Raw genomic sequence first — 23278 nt, 5'->3', positions numbered from 1 at the left:
GTGATGGATGTTAACTCAAATTAATTGTGATAATTATTTCACAATATATCCATAAATCATCATGCCGTACACCTGAAACTAATACGTTAATTATATCTCAATTTTTAAAAATAAACAGGAAATGGTAAAATCTAAAGCCTGGACCATCAAAAAAAAAATACCTGTTTTTACATATGCATTTATAGGTGAACTAGGGAACGTGGAAGCCAAAGGAAGGAAGTCTGGTGTGAAAATCAGGGATGCCTTCCCAGGAGAATTACACTTAATCATGAAGAATAAATGGTTTCTAGTCTGGGACGGTAGGAGCTGATGGGAAGAGCATGTACAACCACAATTCCCAATGTGGGCACTGCAAATAATCTTTCTTAGTCCTAAACAAATCATAATCATTCCTTTTGAGGAGTGAAACCCCCTTCTCCCTCTTAGGCCCCCAATCTCTTCTTCCTTCACCCTGTCAATCTATGGAAGATCCACACACCTCAAGACTCAGCCCAAGACCCAACTCTGTGTTCTTTTCTGATCACTCCAGATCCCAAAGACCCTCTCCTTGCCGGACTCCCTGACCACTATCTGTTTCAGACTGATGGCATTTGATTATACATTGTTTTAGTCTCAAATCCTCATGTTCCTATCACATTATTTTGTTTACAAACATTTGGTTTGCATGTTTTATCTACCCAACGCACTAAAAGCTCAAGCTTTTGGTGGTTTGTCATACAAATGTATGAACATACATAGTAAATGGCTTATTGTACAAATGACAATTGAAATTTTTATGATGAATTAGAAGTGTAATTTAAGATACAAATCACACAAGTATCGCAATGAAACATATAGGTAGGTGGTAGCACTCACCTAAGATTCTTGTGATCAACTTAAAACCACACATCTCCTTAAGGTAAAAAGTAAAAGACATTTCCTTAGTTTTCTTTCATCTGTCTTCACCAGATCACCGTCTCACCAATTCCTTTATTAGAAAACAGATTGAGAGCTCATAGTAGAGGTAAACCAATACTGCCCCGCAAAGCGCTGAATAAAGAATTCCACAGTCAAGAGCTACAGGAGATACAAACTCATCAATGTACCTTACAATCTGAGAGCATAATCAATAGCATTTGTAAGCTCATCTCTCCTGCTTAACAATCACACTCCATGTGAATATAGCAGAATCCGATCCACTTGGATGTTAGAGAAATCTCTCCTCTTTCAAACTCTTTCCTGATTCTAGGATACCATGAAAAGACATTTTTAGCATCTTGTGAAGAGCTAAATGCATTCAAAGTCTATATTATCAAGCATCAAGAACAAATTCCACCTGTTTCCCATTCTAACATTTTTTAGTAAAGGGGACTAGAAAACACCAGGAGACCTCACTACCCTTATTTCAGGAAAGGAGTGAAACTGGAGGCTGCCCCCATGCCTTCTAGAACAGCTCCAACAGTTCAACAGGGATCCCTCCAACAGGGATCCAAGAGACGGTGCCACTTTGGGCGTGGAGACCAAATAACCCTTAGTGTGAGTCTCCTGGGCATGGAACCGCCCCAGCAGGGCAGGTCACGGTGACCAGACTGAACTCCATGGGGCTTTCACATGCGAGAGTCTTAACAATGACAATGACCAGACCTTCCTTTTATTTAGTTTTCACCTCCAGGCAGGGACAGATTAAGAATGACCCTCTAAGTGGATAAAGGCATATACAAAATAAAGTACATCATATGGACTTTAATCAAAGACTGCAGGATTTAAAAGGCAGGCGACAAAAGCCACCAGAATTCTCCCACCTTGAGGAAAGGCTTCCACCAATCCCGCAGGTAACTGCGGCGCTGGCCCAGGTGTCCCCAGGTCCGCTCGCCTCGCCCTCGGCCCATCTCCGCGAAGAAAGCCCGGGAGGCTTGGGCAGCGCTCCCCGGGGCGTAGTTCTGGGCTTGTGGCTGGCTCTAGTTAAACCGCCACAGATTGGCGAGGCGTCCCCCAGCGCGCACTTCCTCCGCTCCGGCCCCGGGGCTGGGCAGAACTTGGGAGAGCACGACCAGGGAGGAAAAGGGGCTGGAGTGAGGAAGCGCCCGAGGGTGTCTCGGCCGCAGCCTTGTACCGCCACACACGACAGCTGTCGGCGGAGAAGGGGGGAGACCGGGGACGCCCGCCCCGAGAAAACAAAAGCCAAACGCCCACCGCCGGGCGCCCGGTGGCCTGAGGCCGGCTTGGGACCGCCTGGAATCCCGCCCCGGCCCTCGTCCCGCGGGCCGAGGCTGAACCGGCGCCTCCCCGCCCAGGTGGCCGCGCTGACACCCCCGGCCCAGGTGGCCGCGGCGGCCGGGAGCGGGACGGTACGGGGCCACGCCACGCCCGTCCGAAGTGGGTGACAAGTGGGGCAGCGCCTCGCGCGGGGAGCCCGGCGCGCGCCCGGCGGCGAAAGAGAAAGAGAAAGAGCCGGCGCCGGGAGGAGGCGACTCCTAACCGCCACCGCCCCCTGGCCCGGCCCGGCCTCGCCGCGGGCGACGCGCACGCCCCTCAGTCGGGCGCGGGGCCCGGGGCCAACCCCGGCGGCGGCGGCGGCCGTGGGCGCTCACGCGGTCCCCCGACCACACGGCTCGGGCTGCCGCGTCGTCCTTACCCCGAGCAGAGCCGGGCCGCCCGCAACGCCGACTCGGCGACAGGCCGGCGGGGCGCGAGCCGGAGCGGCGAAGCTCGGTCGGCCCAGGCTGCGGCGCCGCTGGCCCCGCGGTGCCCGGCGGGAGGGGCGCGAGGGTGCACGCGCGGGGTGGGGGCGCGGGAGCCTCCCCTGCCGGCCCCGCGCGCATGCTCCCGCCGCACCTGCCTCGCTCCGGGTTCCGCTCCCCGGGGACCGGAGTGGACGCGGGGCGGCCGCTCGGGCTTTCACGTGGGAGGGAGGTGGCTGCGGCTGTATCTTCGAGTGCGTCTTTCCCCTTATATGCTCCCCGGCAAGGAGTCCCCCAAATCTTGGCTACTTCCTTCCTGACCCCTACCCACTCGTGCAGTGGTGTCCCGGGGCGCTCATCCCTGCTTCATCCCAGCTCTTCGGATTCACCTTCCAAATGTTCTCAGGCCTCTGGATTCCTCTCTGTTCTGCTGCTCCTTCGGATTTTGCAACCTCCTCTCAGATGCCCCTTTCCCGCTCTCGACTTCCCTACACACCGGTCTGCGGATACCATTTCAAAATAAAAGAATACTCTTTCTGAGCGGCTAGAACAAATGATTACTGACCCTGTTCTAGCTGCTTGAGATTGAGTAGGAAACAGGAGCGAAGGAGTTCCTGCCCTCAGGAAACTTACAGTCTTACAGGTTAGTGTTAGGCTTTCACAAAGCATCGTTGCAGGTTTGGAGAGAAACTTATTAAATCTTTTATGTTGGTTTATGTTTAAAAGTAGCTGGTTATCGAAGACTGTATTTTGTGACTTTTAGATGTAATTTTCTTTCATGGAGGTGTCTTGTGTAAAAATTCTAGGTGCAAATAATAGCTGTCAGGTACAAAACAAATATTAGCTTGCTTCCAGCAAGAAATTCAGTGATTTAACATGATTAAGAATAATAACTTCTAAATGATCTTTTTGGTTTGTTGTTGACTACCGTAAACCAACAACTAAAACTTTCATTTTTCAGGTGAGACTGGTCCGTTGGTACAAACACCAGTTAGCGTTTTTACTGAAGAGAGAAATAGAAAACCCTTTGCTAATGCAGTTTTTCAATTAGGAACCATGATCACAGAAATTTATAAGTACACATACACACACGGCTGTGTTCTATGCTCTAATCAATTAAGAAAAACATTTCTGGCAAAGAAAAAGAAAAGGAAGCAGAAGGTATCAGTATAGAAGAGAACATTTAAAACAGATCTAATGAAGTGGTATACTTTTTTCATCCATTTAACATGTTTATGATAAAGACTTTATAGAGTTGTGTATTTCTGTGACAACAGGCACACTTCGGGATGCTGTCTTGCCACACTTGCTCACCTGACTGCATGAAATTAGAGTAGGACCCAGTGGTTGGATGAGAAGTTCCCCTCCCTGCTACTTAGGTGAGCATAGATGTGCTTTATGTGTCCTTTTAGCAAAGGACAAGTGTCTCGATTACTGCAATGTAACCCTAGTCTTTCCCAGTGGTGTTTATCATTAAAGACTCTAAGTCTTAATGACGGAAACATCAAAATGTTCCCAGCACAAAGAAGAGTTAACAGCAGTCTGGTTCCACCTTCCCCTTAGAAAAATCAATATTAAATACTATACAAAATAAAAGAAAGCTGGATTGAAATCCAAAAGAATGAATTTACATCACCTTGTCTTCGCTTTTTGGGGAAAACGATTATTGTAACATGCTTATTGAATATACATGGCTTGCATTGATGACAACCAAAACACTGTTTTCATGGGCAAGGTTTAAATAAGGAAAAGAATGCACCAATAAAACAGGTGACACAGGCAGAGAACCTCATCCTGGGTTACTTAAATGTAAATCTGTGGGTGCTTAGTGCTGACAACAACATATGATTATATTCAAAGAAGCTGACATCTGTTTTAAATGATACTGTTATTCAAATTATATGGAAATATAAGCAGTGTAAGCACTGGTACACTTATTACAGAATTTTTGAAAAGCTGTTGTAGTAAATCCCTTTTATTTGAACAGCTGCAGATTAAAATGAAATAGCCACATTGTTGGGTATTGCAGTGTTACCAATGGTCGTTGTGAACAATGGGGTTTAGAAATCTGATGTTTACAGCATTTTGTATTTATAATTCAGTTGAATCTAACAAACTCTAAGTGGCAAAGTTAATGTTGGCCAGACAGGTAAGGATGGCTTATTATTAGATAGGCATCGCTGGGTAGAATGGTCAACACAGAAGAACCCCTTTCGGCACATCTTCAAAGCATAACAGAGTCATGGAAGTTCTATAATGTCTGTCTGTCTCCTGTGGGTGGAAATGAAACCCTCTCATTTGCTGAGATAGTGATCAGCTTTATTCAAGGAATACTCCATTTTTAAATTTGCTAAAATTATTTACTTTTTTCTAATTGGGTGGTTTTATTTTTCTATGTTGTATATATGTTGTTTTTATATGTATAAATGTTATTTTTAAGTAGAATTAGATTACATTGCTTTATTATTTGATCAGTAGCAGGATTGCCCATTGATACAGACATGTTCTTAGACTTCATGATTGTTTCCTAGCATATACTTAGGACTGTTTGTGAGTTAAACACAGCGTAAATTCCTTTATACACTTCAGTGTAATTGAAGAGAGGTTATCTAAACAGCGTTTTAATCTTATTCCACAAGTAAATTGTCCATTGCAGCTAAAATAATTTCACTGGTCACCATTTATCATCAATAATTATTACCCTCATGTTTATTTTCATGTCAGTGCCACTGTTAATAATTTTATTTATACCATGCTATATTTTCTCTGTTACCGTGGTATTTTCTTAAGTAGACTGTCCAATATTAAACTTTATTAATGAGTTCAGATATAAATAATTACATAGAGTTATATGTAAGTGTAAATACTGGTTCAGAGAGAAGTGTAAATAACATTGAAGAATTAAAACTAACTTAAAAAAATTTTTAATGTTTATTTATTTTTGAGAGAGAGAGAGAGAGAGAGAGATAATGCAAGTGGGGAAGGGACAGAGAGAGGGAGACACAGAATCCGAAGCAGGCTCCAGGCTCTGAGCTGTCAACACAGAGCCGGATGCACGGCTCAAACACACGAGACGTGAGATCATGACCTGAGCCGAAGTCAGCTGCTTAACCAACTGAGCCACCCAAGCGCCCCAAAACTAACTTTAAATGATGCCAAAAAGCTTCATAAATAAGATAATATGCACATTATACTATTTTTAATTGATGACTTCATCAAAAATAGATTTATTTTTTATATGTGTACTATTTATTTTTATACTTGTACTTTTTTTGATGGAACAAAGCTATCATAAAATAGCATAAAAACACTGTTTCCAGGTATATTCCAACTTATACCTGGAATTTTTAAAAATCCAACTTATACAAAATATCCCAAAGCAACAGAATATACTTTCTTCTCGAGTGCACATGGAACATTCTCCAAGATAGATCATATACTGGGTCACAAAACAGCCCTTCATAAGTTTACTAGAATTGAAATTTCTGATGATGTTTAAAGTCTGTATAAACTGACTGAATGAGATAAGGATCCTTATATCAATAGATAAACTTTAATTCCCACTACAACCATACTGAATGAACTAATAGGATTTGGACAAAGGCATGAAAACTGCAGAAGGAAAGCCAGCAATGCCTTTAATCTCATTTTCAAAGATATTGATGAGGCAACATACCTTCTCCAAGGTGAGAGATCTGGAAAAAGAAAAATGGAAAATTCAGAGTAGGCAATTCATACTTTCTTGAGTAGATATATGCCCCCAAAACTGTAGCTAGACATACATTCTCTAAGAAATAACAGGTGTTATAAGACGTAGAACACATGCTAGGTGTCAGGAAAGATGGTTGTTATTCCTACCTCTGCCATTGATCCATCATGGAAGAAGCCAGCTGGCTATACAGGATGTGTCTCGTGGCATAGGACTTACTTTCGAAACCACCAAGTTCGGGGTCTAGGTCTGGTTCTTAGTATTTAAGGCCCAGAAACCTGAGTCTGTTAATGCTCCCAGAAGTGATCAGGCTAAGGGAACCAGCTAAAAACAAGAATATCAATTATGCTGATGGATATAAATGCCAGTAAGATGGATATTTGGAGATCAGCACATTCCCACCACTGTAGTCTACAAAGGAAGGCAAGCTATGTTAAAATATTGCCCAGTGGCCACGAAATCAGAACAAGGAGAGCTGGTGCTTCTTAATGGGTAGTGTCAGCAAATGACAAGTGTGTAATACAGCCATTCTCATAAAGGAAGGTCTTCAGCCAAGATGTTCAAAGGCTATGTCAGCTGGTTATGATGTTTTTCATTGAGGTCCAGTTTCTAATCCTTGGGATGTTCCCTGGTCACCTTAACTGGATTTGAGTGCTTTAAAAAAACTCCATCAGCAATATATTTACAAATCATCTTCTGTGGGGGCTGCTTCTGCAGAATAATATGCTCATTTATTTTTTTTTCTTGAAGCCCTTTCAAAGGATGGATTTTTCTTAACTTTTTCTTAACCCAAAAGTACCTACAATCCCTTCCATACTATCTGCCTAAATGAAAATGTGTTTGAGTTATTTCCATTTTATATTTAATTTCTGTATTTTGTTAAACCTATAGCCAAAATTAAAAGGTCATTTTTTTTTTGTTTAAGGTGTTATCTTAACGATTAATATTCCATTAAAAAGCATAGAGTCCACTTTTTCTGGACTCAATACGCATGTGTTCTCTTACATTATAATAGTTCCAACACAAATTCTTACAGAATTCATTTCCAGTTTTACAAATGTGAATTGACCTAAAACTACTAACGTGACATTTGCTTGAAAAAGTAAAAAGGCTTTGTCCATTCTCATAGGAAAAGAAGTTGCATGTTTCTTTAGACTTTTAGTTACCAAGTGTACAGTGAATACCTTGAACTTAAATATTGTGAATTTGTTTCTGGATTGAAGACAGTTGATTACTCTATATTACTGAGCTATTAATAGTACCCTGAAAATAAGATTATCTGTTTATATAAAGCCCTGAATGGAACAAAGCTCACCAACTTAGTCTAGTTGAGCCAACAACATAAAATATAAGAGTAAGAAAGTTGTTCCTAAGTAATTTTAAGCCTTCCATTTTAGTACTAAACTCCTCACCTATTCATGACCTCCTTGAAAAACCCCTCACTGACCTTCAGATACTTCTCTACTCCATCTAAAACCATGTCTGTGTAAGTATGGTAGATTAGTTAAATTGATGCCCTGAATTACAGATGACCCATGACTTTGGTTTGATTTAGGATTTTTTTTTTTCAACGTTTTTTATTTATTTTTGGGACAGAGAGAGACAGAGCATGAACGGGGGAGGGGCAGAGAGAGAGGGAGACACAGAATCGGAAACAGGCTCCAGGCTCCAAGCCATCAGCCCAGAGCCTGACTCGGGGCTCGAACTCACGGACCGCGAGATCGTGACCTGGCTGAAGTCGGACACTTAACCGACTGCGCCACCCAGGCGCCCCGATTTAGGATTTTTTTGACTCTACAATGGTGCAAAAGTGATACTCATCCATTATAAACTGTACTTCAAATTTGAAATTTTGATCTTTCCCCAGGCTGGTGATTTACTGGAAAATCCTCTCTAGTGATATGCTGGACAGCAGCTACAGCTCCCAGACAGCTGTGCCATCACAAGAGTAAACAACCCATACACTGACAACCATTCTGTTCCCATACAGCCATTGTTTTTGTTTTTAGTACAGTATTCAATAAATTACATGAGATATTCGATACTTGATTATAAAGGAGGCTTTGTGTTAGATGATTCTGCTCAACGGTAGACCAATGTAAGTGTTCTGAGCACATGTAAGGTAGGCTAGGCTGAGCTGTGATGTGTGGTAGGTGAGGTGTATTAAATTCATTTTTAACTTATAATATTTTCAACTTAGGATGGGACTTGATAAACCCCTTTACCAATACCCCCTTACAATGTAACTTTGTATTTGTTTCCATCATAAGGTGGGGACAATTTCCCATTGCTGGAACCAGGGATGCCCTGTGACTTACTTTGCTCGGTAGAATATGATGAAGTGACAATATGCCAGTCCCAAGCTTAGACCTCAAAGGCTTTGTGTGCTCTTGTTTCCGTCTTGCTTCTATGTGATCACCCTGAGAATTAAGCGCTCCTGCTGGAGAACGGGACAGAGCCCAAATGTTCCATTCAAAGCCCTAGATCCGTGGAAGAGCATGTAATGCCCAGCCAACCCATCACCTGACCATAGAAGCCTGAAGAAGTGATTCCAGCAAGGCCAGCTGAGCCAGGATCAGCAGAACCGTGCATCCAACCTATACACTCATGAGAAATGAGAAATGAGTCTCCAAGTGTTGGACTGTTCCTTTATGCAACAATAGCCATGTGATACAAAAGGTTTATTTATTACAGCATTAATGCAATTTTTTTCTCGTGGAGTAAATTCAGTACCTACCTAAGTGTTCTGTTCCCCTAAAACTTGGAAGTTGTATAAGTCAGCCTTGCTAATTACAGGGACGAAGTCAGAGGGTACAAATGCAGCTGTTTATGGTTTGCATGAATGTGGGTCAGTGTATAGAATTCTTACTCTCCATTAAAGTTCTTCCTAGTGCAGCCATTCTGTCCTCCTTATTAATTCCCCCACCCCCCGCCCCAGTTTACACAAAGGCTCAAGTGTTTCATCCTGAGGGACAGCAACAGAAGACTTCATTTGACTTTGTTTCCCTCACAGGCAGCCCTACCTCCCTCTCCTCTTAGTTACCAAAGTCCTCGAAAAATCTATCTATGATTTATACTTTAACTGCTTCAGGTCTGATGTTTGCTCCAGTGCTCTACTGAAACAGTTATCTCAAAGGTCATCAATGGCCCTAGAATTGTCCAAATTCATTTTACCATCTGGTCATTTACCTGCTGGACTCCTCTGTTCCTTGGAGGACACTGAGCCTGCTCACCTTCAAGTCCCATCCTTTAGCCATGGTCAGGGATAAAATCCCTCTGAGGTCACTTAGAAAAAAAGCAGATTTACCAGGCAGAAGCAGAGGTATTCCCAGAATCAAAGTTTGGAAGCACAGCCTGACGACCTCTCTAGGCACTGGGACCTGCCAATCCAGGCACTATGGCCTCTCAAGCCATTTCTGCTCTCTGGATATGCAGCGTCTTTCTCTGTCTCAGCAGATACACGCAGCCACCCCAGGACCAACTTCATATCATTTCCAGTTCAAGCACCTCATAGACTGATCTGCTTTGCTGGATTCTAGTTCCTCATTCCTGGAAGAGAAAGATAAACCGGCCCAGCTTGATTCATGTGTTCACTCTTAACCTATACTTGGTCAGGGACACCTATTCAAAATGTTACAGATGCCCACAACTGACATAAGTATTGTACAGATGAACAGATAACCCCAAATGTTGTCCCCTCAAAAACTTCAAAAACCCTTCATGACTATCCTTGACCTACAGTTCCAAGTCCAGATGTTACCTAAACTAAAGGTCACCATGCTTTACCCCACACAGCACAACCAGCTCCATCTCCAGCTCCATCACCGAGGACAAGATACTCCCTGTTCTCAGAATGGCTGTGAATTTTGCCGATTTGCCCACAAAGCCTTATCCGGGAACACTCCTCTATCAAGGCTTTTTCTGAATATTAAAATATGATGTACCTTCGAGGATTCAACACTTAATGAAATCTCTCCCATGAAGCATTTATCAATCGAATTGCTTTACTTTTTTCCTTCTACTAGGTACCCATAACATCTTGTTTATACATCTGTATTGCATTTGTAATATTTTGGTTTTAACTATAATCACTTCTTAGTTTACGTATAACTGACAACTACGGTTTTCTGAAGAGGAGGAGCCATCTCTTTTAAGTTGGTTTTACATTTTTAATTGTCTGTGGGGTTTTGCTTTTAATTTTTGTCCTTTTTAATGCAATTTTTTTTTTCAGAACATGCAGGCGGTCATGCAGTGAACACCCATGCATCCACCAATCAGACGGACTAGTATATTATTTAACACGTCATTCTTGATGTTTTTAAAGAAGTAAAACATTATGTATAAAGTTGAATTCCTTTATCATCCCTTCCTTTGTCTCCCGCTGCCTGTTGTGCAACTATTAGGAATTTGGTACATATCCCTTTACTATAAGCCATAATCCTTATGATTTTTTCAGGTTTGTGTCCTTTAAAGAAATCCTTCCTTTACTCTGAGTTATAAAACGTGATGTTTTTTCTTAAATATCTTTTAATTTAGTTAGTATTTAGTTAATTTAGTTAATTTAGTTAAGTATTAGTTAGGGCCTCAAGCACTTACTGAACTTGTAGGGGATACAAGGCAGCCTTATTTTGCTTCTGACTCTAATGGGGATGCTTCTAAAGTTACTGTGTTTACTGTAGGCTCTTGTAGAGATCCTTTTTCAAGTTAAAGAAGTTCCATTATCTCTTGTTACGAAGTGGTTTTTGTTTGTTTGTTCTTGTTTACGTGACAAGTTTGGATATTATCAGAGGCCCATTCAATATTTATTGAGATGGTCAGTTTTTCCCTTTCATAATGACCTCTTTCAGACATTTTACTCCTTTATTTCTCAGGAGTATTGTAACCATACTTAAAGTTATGTTGATATTGTTTTCCTATTTGAACTTTATTGCTGATAAGTTCGTCTTCCAATTTTGTTTTGTTGACTGTTTTTCTCAGTGTCAGTTATCTTCAGTGTCTTTGGGGGGGGTTGTTATTTTTTAAGTCTATTTGTTTACTTTGAGAGAGAGAGAGAGAGAGAGAGCAAGCTGGGAAGGGAGAGGGAGAGAGGAAGAGAGAGAATCTCAAGCAGGCTCCACACTGCCAGCACAGAGCTCAGTGAGGGGCTTGCACCCATGGAACCACGAGATCATGACCTGAGCCAAAATCCAGAGTCAAACACTTAACCAACTGATTCACTCAGGCACCTCATTCCCACGGTCTTTGAGTAGAGATCTGTTTTCTCCTCTGCCTCTCTCGGCTGCCCTCCCTTCTTTTGCCTCAACCTGTTCCTCACCTTCTTATCCAGATTCAGGCCTTGTCACAGCCACGCTGGACTTCCATTCTACAGTGATATTGAGGGTCCGGGAGACACAGACACCAAGATAGCAAGAAATTTGGCCTAGGCCTAGTGCAGCTGCACTGCAATGAAGCTGTTTTCTGGATCCTTTGGGGCCAGGAGAGAGCACCCAACCCCAGTTTTAGACATTGAGTGTGGCTCCAGTCCTCCATCATGCATGAAATGCTTTTTTGATAGGAATGGAGCTGCCATTCATTTCTGACAGTTTATGAGCCAGAAACTCCTAGTTTTAGCCCTGCAGTCCACTGTGTTTCTGTGTTTGTATGTTTCTAGACCATGGAAATGATTGCCTTGTCACCTTAGGTTGTTTTAGTGGCTTTGTTTGGATCAGAATGGGTACTTCAAAGAGGAACTCAGTGACTTCTCCAAGTCTCCATTTCTAATTTGACTTTATTTCTCTCTCAGGACCTTGCACAGTTCTGTACATGTGTTATTGTGCTCAGAAAGTTTCTGGAATTGAAACCACTACGTCCTGTTCCAGGACAAGCTGAGTGAATGCTCAGAAGAAATGCACTGTGGGGGCACCTGGGTGGCTCAGTTGGTTCAGCATCCAACTCCTGATTTTGGCTTAGGTAGTGATCTCATGGTTGGTCATGAGAGTGAGCCCCATGTCCGGCTGCTGGCTGAGTGTGGAGCTGCTTAAGATTCTCTCTCTCTCTCTCTCTCTCTCTCTCTCTCTCTCTCTCTCTCAAAAGAGAAAAAGAAGGGCGACTGGGTGGCTCAGTCAGTTGAGCGTCCACCTTCAGCTCAGGTCATGATCTCACAGTTCATGGGTAAGAGTCCTGCATTATTCTGTCCGCTGACAGTTCAGAGCCTGGAGCCTGCTTCGAATTCTGTCTCCCTCTCTCTCTGCCCCTATCCCGCTCATGCTCTGTCTCTTTGTCTCTCTCAAAAACAAACATTAAAAAAAAATTTTTTTAAGAAAAAGAAAAAGAAGTGCACTGTGGAGGAAATTCATTCATCAGTACAGACTTGACCTGGATGAACTTTAAGTGTTTTTGTGTCAAAGATTTCCAAGATGTCATACTTATTTACACGAAGAGAGTGGCTCTGAAGGTAAGCACATTCAAACAATTGCCAGAACAGATGGTTACCAGCTGCTCAGTAGATACCCGAGGGTGACAAGGATGCTATAAGAGGTGCTGCATGTACAATTTAACCCTAAGGGACCTATGTAATATATCATATGTGTTTTCAATATTATACTTCAGACTTTTCTTTCTTTGCCTATCTTCACTAATCATTGTTATGGTGAAATGTATGCAAGTAACTAGACTATTTGGGGTTAAAGTCTTTTTTAAGTTTATTTATTTATTTTCAGAGAGAGAGAGAGAGAGAGAGAGAGAGAGAGAGAGAGAGAGAGAATATCCCAAGCAGTCTCCACACTGTCAGTGTGGAGCCCGACATGGGGCTTGAACTCATGAACCATGATATCATGACCTGAGCCTAATTCAAGAGTTGGATGCTTAACCAACACATAGAGTGACCCAGATGCTCTTAAATAGAGCTTTAGATATGCAACTCGATAAACCTCCATCTTCCAATAAAAAAAAAAAGAAAAGAAAAGAAAACTCTGATTTATCTTTTTTAATCTTACATTAGCTTACCTTACGTCCCAACTCAACACGTAAGTCTGGATACTCACACTGTTTCTAAGTTCCAATCCACAGGCTTGTCTTTTGCTCTCATCTTTCTTCCACAGGCTATGATTTAAACCTGGAAACAGACCACCACCGCAATAAACAAACAGCAAACGTGAATCAAAAGGTGAGACTCCTACTTTATCACTAACCTTCTTAGAATCACACTAAATTTTCCATGGATACAAGTATCGATAAGCCAGAGTGCCATGCATGGATTGTGTGCATTGAAGTTTACTCAGCATGTGGATAAGGTCTAACACTGTACTTATGTTTTACTATACTTATACTCTATCCCAATAGTATTTTCAAGCCTTCTGTCCAATAATCTTTGTAGAGGCATTGGTCAACATTTATTGAGGTACTGCTGCTTCCTCATCATCATTCTGGTCCATTTGAAGCTCTGAGGGAAAATTCGAAATAGCTAATTATGCAGATTCAGTTGTACAATATTGGCTTTTGTCACATTATCAATGCCCCTTTAATGTTTTATTTCTAAGTATTTTACTTAGTCTTCATATCATCTCTCACCACATTGAGTTATTAGCATCAATTGTCTTATTTTATAAATGGAAAAATAATTAGTATTTCTATGGTTTTCTGTTTTTTTCTACAATGTTGTTACTTAGGTTTCACTGATTTCTGACAATATGACCTTGAGAACATCCTATCTTAAATAACCCGATACTAGATAGTAAAACATTTAGTTGGATTTATTTTGCAGAAAAGGTAAATATATTATGAAGCAAAAGTTAATACCATATATTATTTTTCACCAACTGTAAGCCTAATGCTTGGAAAACAATTTATTAAACTATGTACAAACTGTTTTATAATAATAGATTTAAACATCCTTTACTTGGGAAAAGATTTAATGATTTCATTTTCTTTCTGAAATTAAAAAAAAAAAAGTTTAAATGTGTGTGTGAACCAGACTTCAATTTAAAAAAAGAGTTTAAAGATAAGGGGGTATCTGGGTGGCTCAGTTGGTTCAGTGTCTGACTCTTGGTTTTGGCTCAGGTCATGATCTCGAGGTTCATGAGATTGAGCCCCACATTGGGCTCCACACTAACATCGTGGACCCTGCTTGGGATTCTCTCCCCTGCCTCTCCTCTGCCTCTCCCCTGCTCATGCTCTCTCTTTCAAAATAAATAAACATTTAAAAAATAATAAATTTAAAAAGCTTAAAAATACATACATACATACAAACATACATACAAGTTTAAATGCAAAAAACAATCTATGAGCAAAGCAAATATCAGCTCTTCTCCCGCCTTTGATGACTTTAATGCTCTCGCTCAAATCCTCCCACTCAGGGTGTATGCTTGAGCCCTGCTTCACAAACAGGAGTTTGTTTCCTCCTCAGGAGTGAGTGACCATGTGCTGAAAGTACACAAACCCCCGGGCATCTTTCTAGAACATCAGTCTTTTCTCTACCTTTGGCGGGAAGTAGTAGAATCAAATTTTTTAGCTGATGACTTAAAATATTATTCTTATATTAAAATTTTGTTTCTCTAGAAAAAAATATTCCAGAATAGCCTATCTATCCCAGAGAGTTAATTTTATTTTTCTAATATTATCACTTGCCATAGTTTTTCTATTTTTACCCCCTCAATAATTTCATTCATGCATTCATTTCTAATAAAAGATTTTTTGCAGAAGGGCTAAGCTACAATTTTTGTGGGTTTCTTGTTCCTTTGGCTCATACGTATCTTGATCCAGATAGAAGATTAACCTTAGCTATGGCACACAATGGTGTATAGAATTGTACACAAATACAGGTTTGTAGCTCATGGTAACATGATTGTTATAAACTACTCTAGTAAATATTACGTGAATGGATTTAGCATCTTATTATGCAGCAGCTATATCCTTTACAAAATAAGAAACTAACCAACAACTATTACCATGGTAAAATTTTAACATGGTTGAGACTGGGCATATCTATTAGGGAAAAATGTTCTTCCCCAGTACATCATGTGGTCCCCTGCCTAGAGGATGAACGATATCCTCTAGAAAAGGTGTGTACTTTCTAATCACACCACATGGCACAAATAAAATCATTACGCTATGACAAAGTCCCTGTGGTCTTATTTCATTAATGAATACACATCAACTAGGCAACTTTAAAGGAAGGAATTATAATCCAATAAACCCAATTTAATGTATTTATTCCTCTCCAAATTCTCTTTGCCGAATACTGTTGTTTTTTTCTTCCTAGTGGAAATCATGAAATCAGGAAATAATGTGTTCTGCTCTTTCAAATTAATTTTAATGTATATTTCCATGTGTCAGCAGGGTTTTCACAGTTGACATGTTTGTAACTGCTTTACAAAATTAATTTTATTTCATATTTTCATGCATCACCATGAGCCATATAGTTGACATTTTTATAGTTCTGCAGTGATCTTCTGTTGTAATGTGACCTATTTTGCTTAGCCAGCTCCTATTATTAGACATTTGGGCTTTCCCTGTTATGTTTTTGTTTTTGCAATCATAAATAGCATACTATAAATATTTCTAATGAAATAGTTTTTTAATCTGTTTATTTCCCCGGAGAATGTTCCAAAGAGTAAGATTATGACACCAAATCATATCCAATAGTTTCATAGCTTTTTTTTTTTAATAAAAACTAAAGCAATTGAAAATGTGACCAGAAACATTTAAAATGTCATTTTCAGATCCAACAGATCCAAAATTTTACATTTTATAATTTTTACTTATTTGGTAATATTTATACAATGGGTTCTTAATGTTGCTAGAATTTACTAACAAATTATAGAGATATGGATTAATCAGTGTGATGATTTATTTGTAGTTCTCTATTACTGAATGCTCATTTCCTTTAACCAATCATCAAATGGAATTTGAATGTTAGCCATTATAAATTTGTCTCAATTATTTCTGTATTTTACAAAGCAAGCTTTTTCAGGGAAAAAGTATCATATTATTTTAAAAAAAAAGCATCATATTATCAAGCATGCAGAAATGTACACAAAAAATATAAAATATACCCTGAAAATACCACATGGGGAAGAAATAACATACAGCTAATGTAGCTGAAGTTCCCTGTGAACCCTCCTCAACTCAGAACACATCCCCCTCCGGCCGGAACTAACCATTACTCAAAAGGTAGTGTTTACTATAACCATGTGCATTTTTATACTGTTCCTAAATACATATGTAGACATAAAACATATACAGTGTGTTTTGCATAACTTTAAGTGGAATTTTCTGTGTATATACTTCAATTTTGCCTTTTTTAATGTGAAAACATACTGTTTACATTTCATACACTTTGAAATATATGTATCTGGTGTATTTATTTTAGTGGTTATATATTATCCCAAACTATCTTTTCCTGATTGAAGATGTCAGTTTCTAATTTTTTAAGATTATAGACCGTAACTCAGTGAAAATTTTCTTGTACCTCTTTTTCTGCTTATTTAATATATATATATATGTGTGTGTGTATTTATACACACATACACACATGCTATGTATATATGTAGAGGTGGAGAATATATATCACACACACTCAGAACTGACATTGTTGAATTCTTATTACCCAATTGCTGTGAGAGATAGTTCCATCGTTTCACCAATCTATGAATTTTGCATTTCCCTTATCACAAGTGAAGTTGAACATTTTTCTGGTTTCTTTCTCAGTCATTTGCCTATCCACATACTTTGATCATTTTTCTGTTGAATTGTTTTGTCATTTTTCTCATCTTTAAGATCTTTATGTTTTGGATACAAATCCTTTGTGATTTATGTGCATTTCACATGTTTTACGCTAATCTACAGCTTACACTTTCAGTGTATAGTGTTTTTTGATGCATGGAAGTTTTTTATCTTAAAATAGTTATTTTTTTCATCCTTTTAAAAGTATATTTTGTGTTTTTGGTATTCAATAAGAAACTTGAAATCAAGAGTAGAGGTTTAACCAACTGAGCCACCCAGGCACCTCATCGACATTAAACTTTATTATTATTATTTTTTAAATGTTTGTTTATTTTTGAGAAAGAGAGAGAGAGAGAGCGAGAGAAGGGCAGAGAGAGGGAGACACAGAATCTGAAGCAAGTTCCAGGCTCTGAGCTGTCAGCACAGAGCCTGAAGCGGGCTCGAACTCACAAACCACGAGATCATGACCTGAGCTGAAGTCAGATGCTCAACGAACTGAGCCACCCAGGCGCCCCTCCAGCTAGTATTCTTATTATCGTGATTCTAAATTCTGGTTCAGACATCTTGCTTGTATCTGCATTGGTTAAGTCCCTGGCTGTAGTTTCTTCCTGCTCTTTCTTTTGGGGTGAATTCCTTAATTCATCATTTTGAAGGGAGAAAGGTAACTAATGGGGTAAAAAAATTAAAATTAAATATTAAAATTAAAGCAAACACACACACACACATACACATAAGTCGAATAAATGATGCTAGATCCTAGGTGTGTTTTGGTCTGGGTGCTGAAAGGGGCTTGATAGATTAGAGAAAAAAGGGGAAAGAAAAAAGAAGGAAATAGTTTGAAAATTTGAAAAAATAAATACACTGAAGTAGACTAAAATGAAGTGAAGTAAAATAGGATTTGAAAAAATTACACAAAATTAAAAAATATAGCAGAAAAAATTGAAGAAAAATATTTTTAATAAAAATTGAAAATAAAAATGAATTTTTCTCTTTCTGTATTCAAGAAAAAGAAATGAAAAAGAGAAAATAAAGAAAAAAAGGAAAGAAATAAAATTGAATAGATGGACCAGCGAACAGACTGAAATACCACTAAAATTACTTCGTTTTCCCCTAGAAGTCAGACTATGAAGTGCTTTATAGTCCATAAACTAAGCAGGTGGAGAGACTTGTGTTCCTGAAGAGCCAGGTTGGCCTAGTTGGGCGGGGCTTAGCGTAATGGCTCCGTTCTCCACTAGATGGCGCCGCTTAGCTTACTGGGGTGGATTGCTGTGGCGCTAGTAGGTGCGTATGTGCATGCGCGGGAGCGGTGAAAATGCGTCACCCAGCTCTCCAGCCTCTAGTATTGGAACTCTGTTCTCCCCGATCAGCAGTCCCGCACCAGTCCTTTGTCTTCGGCTTCCATCCACTCCCCACTTTTACACAGTCCGTGACCAAGCCTCAGGCAGTACCTCTCTCCTGAGTTTGTCTCCAGTGAGGCCATTTTTCGCGACTCCTTACTTCTGAGGGACTGCGGCTTTGACCCATTCTTTCCCTCCGCAGGAGTGTCTCACCGAGCAATGGCAGGGTGCCGGCCACACCCAGGAACATTCGCGGGGCTGTGCTGCTGCTGATACTCAAGAGACTTCAGCTGGTGCCAGCCCGCCCCAGAAAAAGTGCGCGAGATAGTGTAGCAGCAGCGTTTCAGGGACTATGAAAAGTCACAAGGCACATCTGGCACCAGGCTTCACCCTTAACGACCTTGTTCCAGCACCAGCGAGTGTGGTTGTTCTCCCAGGTCCACTGGGGCCTTGCCTTTGGGGGACCCACACAGCCTCCACCAGGTGTCCTCCCAGCAGGGGAACCGCCTCTCCCCGTGTGGCCTGAAGAACCCCAGACTCCACTCTGCTCCTGAGGATTCGCCCGTCTTACCAGAGCACCACCAGGTATGGAGCTGCGGAGTTTCAGACTCTGCCCTCCCCCTGTTTATGGTCTTAATGGAATTTAAACCCTCTCCTTTCTGCTTTCTCCCTTTTTAGTTCAGTCCCTGTGGCTGTTTCCACTTTTCCACTTTCTCTCCAGCTGCTTTTGGGGGGCTGCTTTTCCCGTATTCTTCCTCCTGCTCCATCCTCTCTCTGCAAGCAAGAACAGCTCCCTGCCCTCTGCGGCTTCTGTTTCCCCCAATTCACCTCTCCGCTGCTGAATTCTGTGGTTCAGGTTGTGCAGATTGTTGCGTTAATCCTCAGATCAGTTTTCTAGGTGTGCAGGATGGTCTAGTGTTGGTCTGGCTGTATTCCATGGACACAAGACACACAAAAAACTTCCATGCTGTTCTGCCATCTTGGCTCCCCCCAGGACTTAATTTTTTGATAAAATATTATGTTCAAGTTGAAAAAAATTTCCAAGAATCAAATGTTTTGCTTTGGTCTAAATGGAATCTTTTTTATTTGATAGCTTTGTGTTACTTGCATAGCGAAGTGCAATAGGTTTTTGTGTATTTGTATCCCTGTGACCTTGTTGAACATGTTTATTCTAAAGATTTTTTTTACTGATATTTTAGGAGTTTATAAACCGATATTTCTACCATGACAATGATGGCTACAATACATGAAATTCCATGTACAGACACTGTGCTGATATTATATGGTAAACTCTTTATTATTCAGAAAATAAGACTTCTATGGTAAGAATTCCCTATTCCCTCTTTCACAAAAAAATTATCCTTCACCTCCTGGGCAGAGGGAAAGGGGTTTTGCCAGTTTAAAAAAGCTGCATCTTACATTCAAACTCGTTTCCTTGGCAGGACACATCCTTAACAACATTTGAAATCCTTGAAATCTTTTCTCTCCGACTGCATATGAGCTACCGGTACTCAAACCATCTTTTGAACATATGATTACCATCTCAGAAACCTCACTGTCCACCACCATCCTTCGTTCTTTACAGCATCCCGTCTTTTCATGCATTTAAGTAGAATCACCCCCTCTTTTTGCAAGCGGATTTCTGTTCCCTGGATCACATTATCTGATGCGCTAACAACCCTTCCAGAAATAATGATACTGTAACGCGTGGTCCGCTCCTCTTTCTCCAGAGCTGCATCACTGATTTTTTTTGAAAGTGGATGAAAACATCAAGTAGCTCAATCTAGTTTGCTTTTATGTGGGGGGGAAAAATGACTCCATTTTGTTTTACTGTATTCTGTGTTTTTTAAAAAAATATCATTAAATGCTGATCATATCTCTTATAACTTATAGAGACCTGGAATATGTTTCAGAATGGCTGTGAACTACATTTCTGAGGAATTTTATGTTAGAGGAGCCGTTTGTGGCTGACAAAGCATGCTAATAAATTGGATCCTGTCCCTATTTCAAGCCCCCCATGGACCCCACTATTATTTTTGCAGGTATACTCAAGCATACCTTAAATAACATTTCCTCATAGATAACATTCTAAATCTGGTATAAGAGGCACACAGGACAGTAAAAAGAGGTTTAGCCTGGGGAGACAGAAGATCTTGATTTCTGAATGACCTTGGGAATCATTTGAATTCTCTGACCCTCAATTTATCCTATAAAATTAGAAAATTATAGGGGTGCCTGGGTAGCTCAGTCGGTTGAGTGTCCAACTTCAGCTCAGGTCATGATCTTGCAGTTTGTGGGTTCAAGCCCCGTGTCGGGCTCTGTGCTGACAGCTTGGGACCTGGACCTGCTTCTGATTCTGATTCTGTCTCCCTCTCGCTGCCCCTCCACTGCTCACACTCTGTCTGTCTGTCTCTCTCTCTCAAAAATAAACAAACAGAAAAATTTTTTAAATAAAATTAGAAAATTATAAATAAAAATTTCAAAGGCCATTTTAACTCCAAAGTTGATTAGTATGAAGAAAATTAAATTTTAAAAGAAACACTAATCAATGATATGCATCTTTGAAGAGTGAAATGAATATCAGTATGGGAAGAAAGTGAAGATTCCTTAGTCCTTTTTGCTGGTTGCTCTACTGCATTTTAAGGTTTATTTATTTATTCATTCATGTAATCTCCACACCCAGCATGAGGCTTAAACTCACAACTCAAAGACAGAGAGTCACATACTCTACTAACTGAGTCATCCAGGCACCCCTCTACTGCATTTTAAATCATACACTATAAGACAGTTGAAATGGTACTTTTTCTTTGTGAAAATATTCAACTTAATATGCACATTTAATAATGAATCATTAACTGTATTCTTTCTTTCCTGAATGTTTCCTTCAATAATATGGAAGCAGGAGCATCATCATAATGACTAATTTTTCTAATATGCAAAATAACATGCGTTCTCAAGCACCCAGCTAACTAATAGGGTATGATGTAGACACTAGGGAGAACAAAGGCTCTCATCAACAACAAAAATATTATAAAAGAAGTAAACCCCCTTCGGCTAGAAAAAAAAACCAACAACAACAGCACTGGAAATACACCATATCAAAATGAAAACATGTGGCAGAATAATATCTGACATATTAAGTCCCTTTGGGGCATCACTTCATTTCTGTTCTTGTATTCCCAGGCATTCACCTTTTTGACTGCCAGATGTAGGTCTTTTTTCTGCTCCAGAGACTAGCGATCTCATAATTCTTAGTTTTCAGGAGGCAGAAGACAAACAAAATGCTTGGTCCAGGTGTAAGCTGACAGCTCACTTGAAGAGCAAGTTTCTGTGCAAGCAGAGCAAAGTGCTCTCGGGGCTGGTCCTGGTGATGATTCAGAGCAGGGAGCCCTGTGATTTGCTGACCTCCACTTGAGTTCCAGAAAGTGTGTGCAGTGGGTTGGTCCAATGAGAAAGCCCCCAGAAAATTTGGACACCTCACGATAGAGTTCATCTATAAGTTTCAGGAAAGCCAATAGAGCAAATAAGATGTGAGAGTCTCCTCTATTCTGCAGCAGCTATAGAGTGGTGATGGCAGGCCTAGGCTGAGACAGGCCTAGAACAGTCCCAGACACTGTGTTCAGCCTCCAAAGGGCATGGGAGAGATCCTAAAACTTCCTACCATCCCCCAAGAAGGGGCATGAATGGCATGAGGGAAAGCTGATGCACCTGAAGGAGGCTAGAGGTCAGCAGGGGGAAGACAGCATACACACTGCTAAGAGGGTATCCAGACCGATGGGGAGGCATGGTTCCCGCTGGGCCCCAGGCAGAAAGGCTATGACTCAGCAGATGCCAAAAGATTTACGAACAGGCTGGGCACAGCAGAAGCCCCGTCTTGCCCACTCCCCGTAATCGCCCCTGAATGCACCCACCCAGGGGCATGACTCCGTAGCTGACCTCAAAATGGAATGCACCTCAGAAAGAAGGCAGAATCATGAATTAACTGAAGTTTAAATATGAAACTCCAGAGAGATGACCACAATTTCTGTCATTAGGCAGAATAGTGCCTGAAAATGTAGGTCAAGTCTCATTATTAGACAAATAATGAAAGTTATACATTTGTAGGGACCTGCACATATGGAATGTATTGATTGCGCATTGTATGAAGACAATGTATGTTGTCTACACAGCCGTGTAGCCAAAATTTTAGAACCTGGGTGACCATTTCTCTTAAGAACAGATTCTTATCTAATTGTGACAACATCCATGACATAAGGAATATTTTGGAATTTTTTTTTCAGAGCTTCTAGTCACTAGATATTTACTTCTCCGTAATTATGAATTTATAAATGATAGTTTTAAAATTACGATTGTAGTAGACAGCTAGAGTTGTTGTAACAAAATACCACAAACTAGGTGGCTTAAACCATAGAAATGTATCGTCTCATGGTTCTGAAGGCCAGAAGTCAGGGATCAAGACATCAGGTGTCTAGGTCATTTCCTTCTGATGGCTACAGGGGAGAGGTCTGTCCAGACCTCACTCCTTGGCCCTGAGATAGCTGCCTTCTCTCTGTGTCTCTTCACATTATCTTTCCTCTGTGTATATCTGTCTCTGTCTCTAACTTTCTTCTTTTTTCTAAAGGTAGCAGTCATATGAATTAAGACCCATCTAATGATCTCATCCTAACTAAACTACATCTGCAATGACCCTATTTCCGACTCAGGTCATGTTCTGAGACACTGAGGACTTCAACATACTGATCTTCAAGAGAACACATAACAAAAATGATCTAGTTGGTGATGATTAGGCCATCAAAAAGAGAGATTGTTGGGTCTCCATGATTTCTGTTACTGAATATTTTCCAAAAAGACGCACCAAAATTAATACCACA

General features: G+C 40.5%; 1 protein-coding gene and 2 long non-coding RNA genes across 6 annotated transcripts in view; 2 read left to right on the top strand and 1 right to left on the bottom strand.

The window, feature by feature from the left end:
- L3MBTL4 (L3MBTL histone methyl-lysine binding protein 4) overlaps positions 1-3082 on the bottom strand; it is a 441589-nt gene extending 438507 nt beyond the window's left edge. The window contains exons 1-2 of one of the 4 annotated variants that reach the window (XM_042961811.1): positions 2615-2718; positions 856-967 (exon numbers count right to left, since the gene is read on the bottom strand). The gene's annotated coding sequence lies outside the window, so the exon portion shown is untranslated. Of the gene's footprint in view, positions 1-855; positions 968-1085; positions 1156-2614; positions 2719-3049 lie in introns of those variants that run through there. The other 3 variants (XM_042961812.1, XM_042961817.1, XM_042961816.1) reach the window with 3 other exon arrangements.
- Positions 2890-8863, top strand: LOC122232478. Its single transcript, XR_006209807.1, has 3 exons — positions 2890-3303; positions 3938-4039; positions 8237-8863. It is a non-coding gene; the product is annotated as an uncharacterized LOC122232478 (long non-coding RNA).
- Positions 8864-12673: 3810 nt separating this feature from the next.
- LOC122232479 lies at positions 12674-18749 on the top strand. Its single transcript, XR_006209808.1, has 3 exons — positions 12674-12802; positions 13449-13513; positions 18610-18749. It is a non-coding gene; the product is annotated as an uncharacterized LOC122232479 (long non-coding RNA).
- Positions 18750-23278: the final 4529 nt, after the last annotated feature.

This window comes from Panthera tigris, chromosome D3 (assembly GCF_018350195.1).
Source record: "Panthera tigris isolate Pti1 chromosome D3, P.tigris_Pti1_mat1.1, whole genome shotgun sequence".
Taxonomy (NCBI): Eukaryota; Metazoa; Chordata; class Mammalia; order Carnivora; family Felidae; genus Panthera; species Panthera tigris.
The sequence above is the reverse complement of the archived record's forward strand: the minus strand, read 5'-3'. Positions and strand labels throughout refer to the sequence as shown.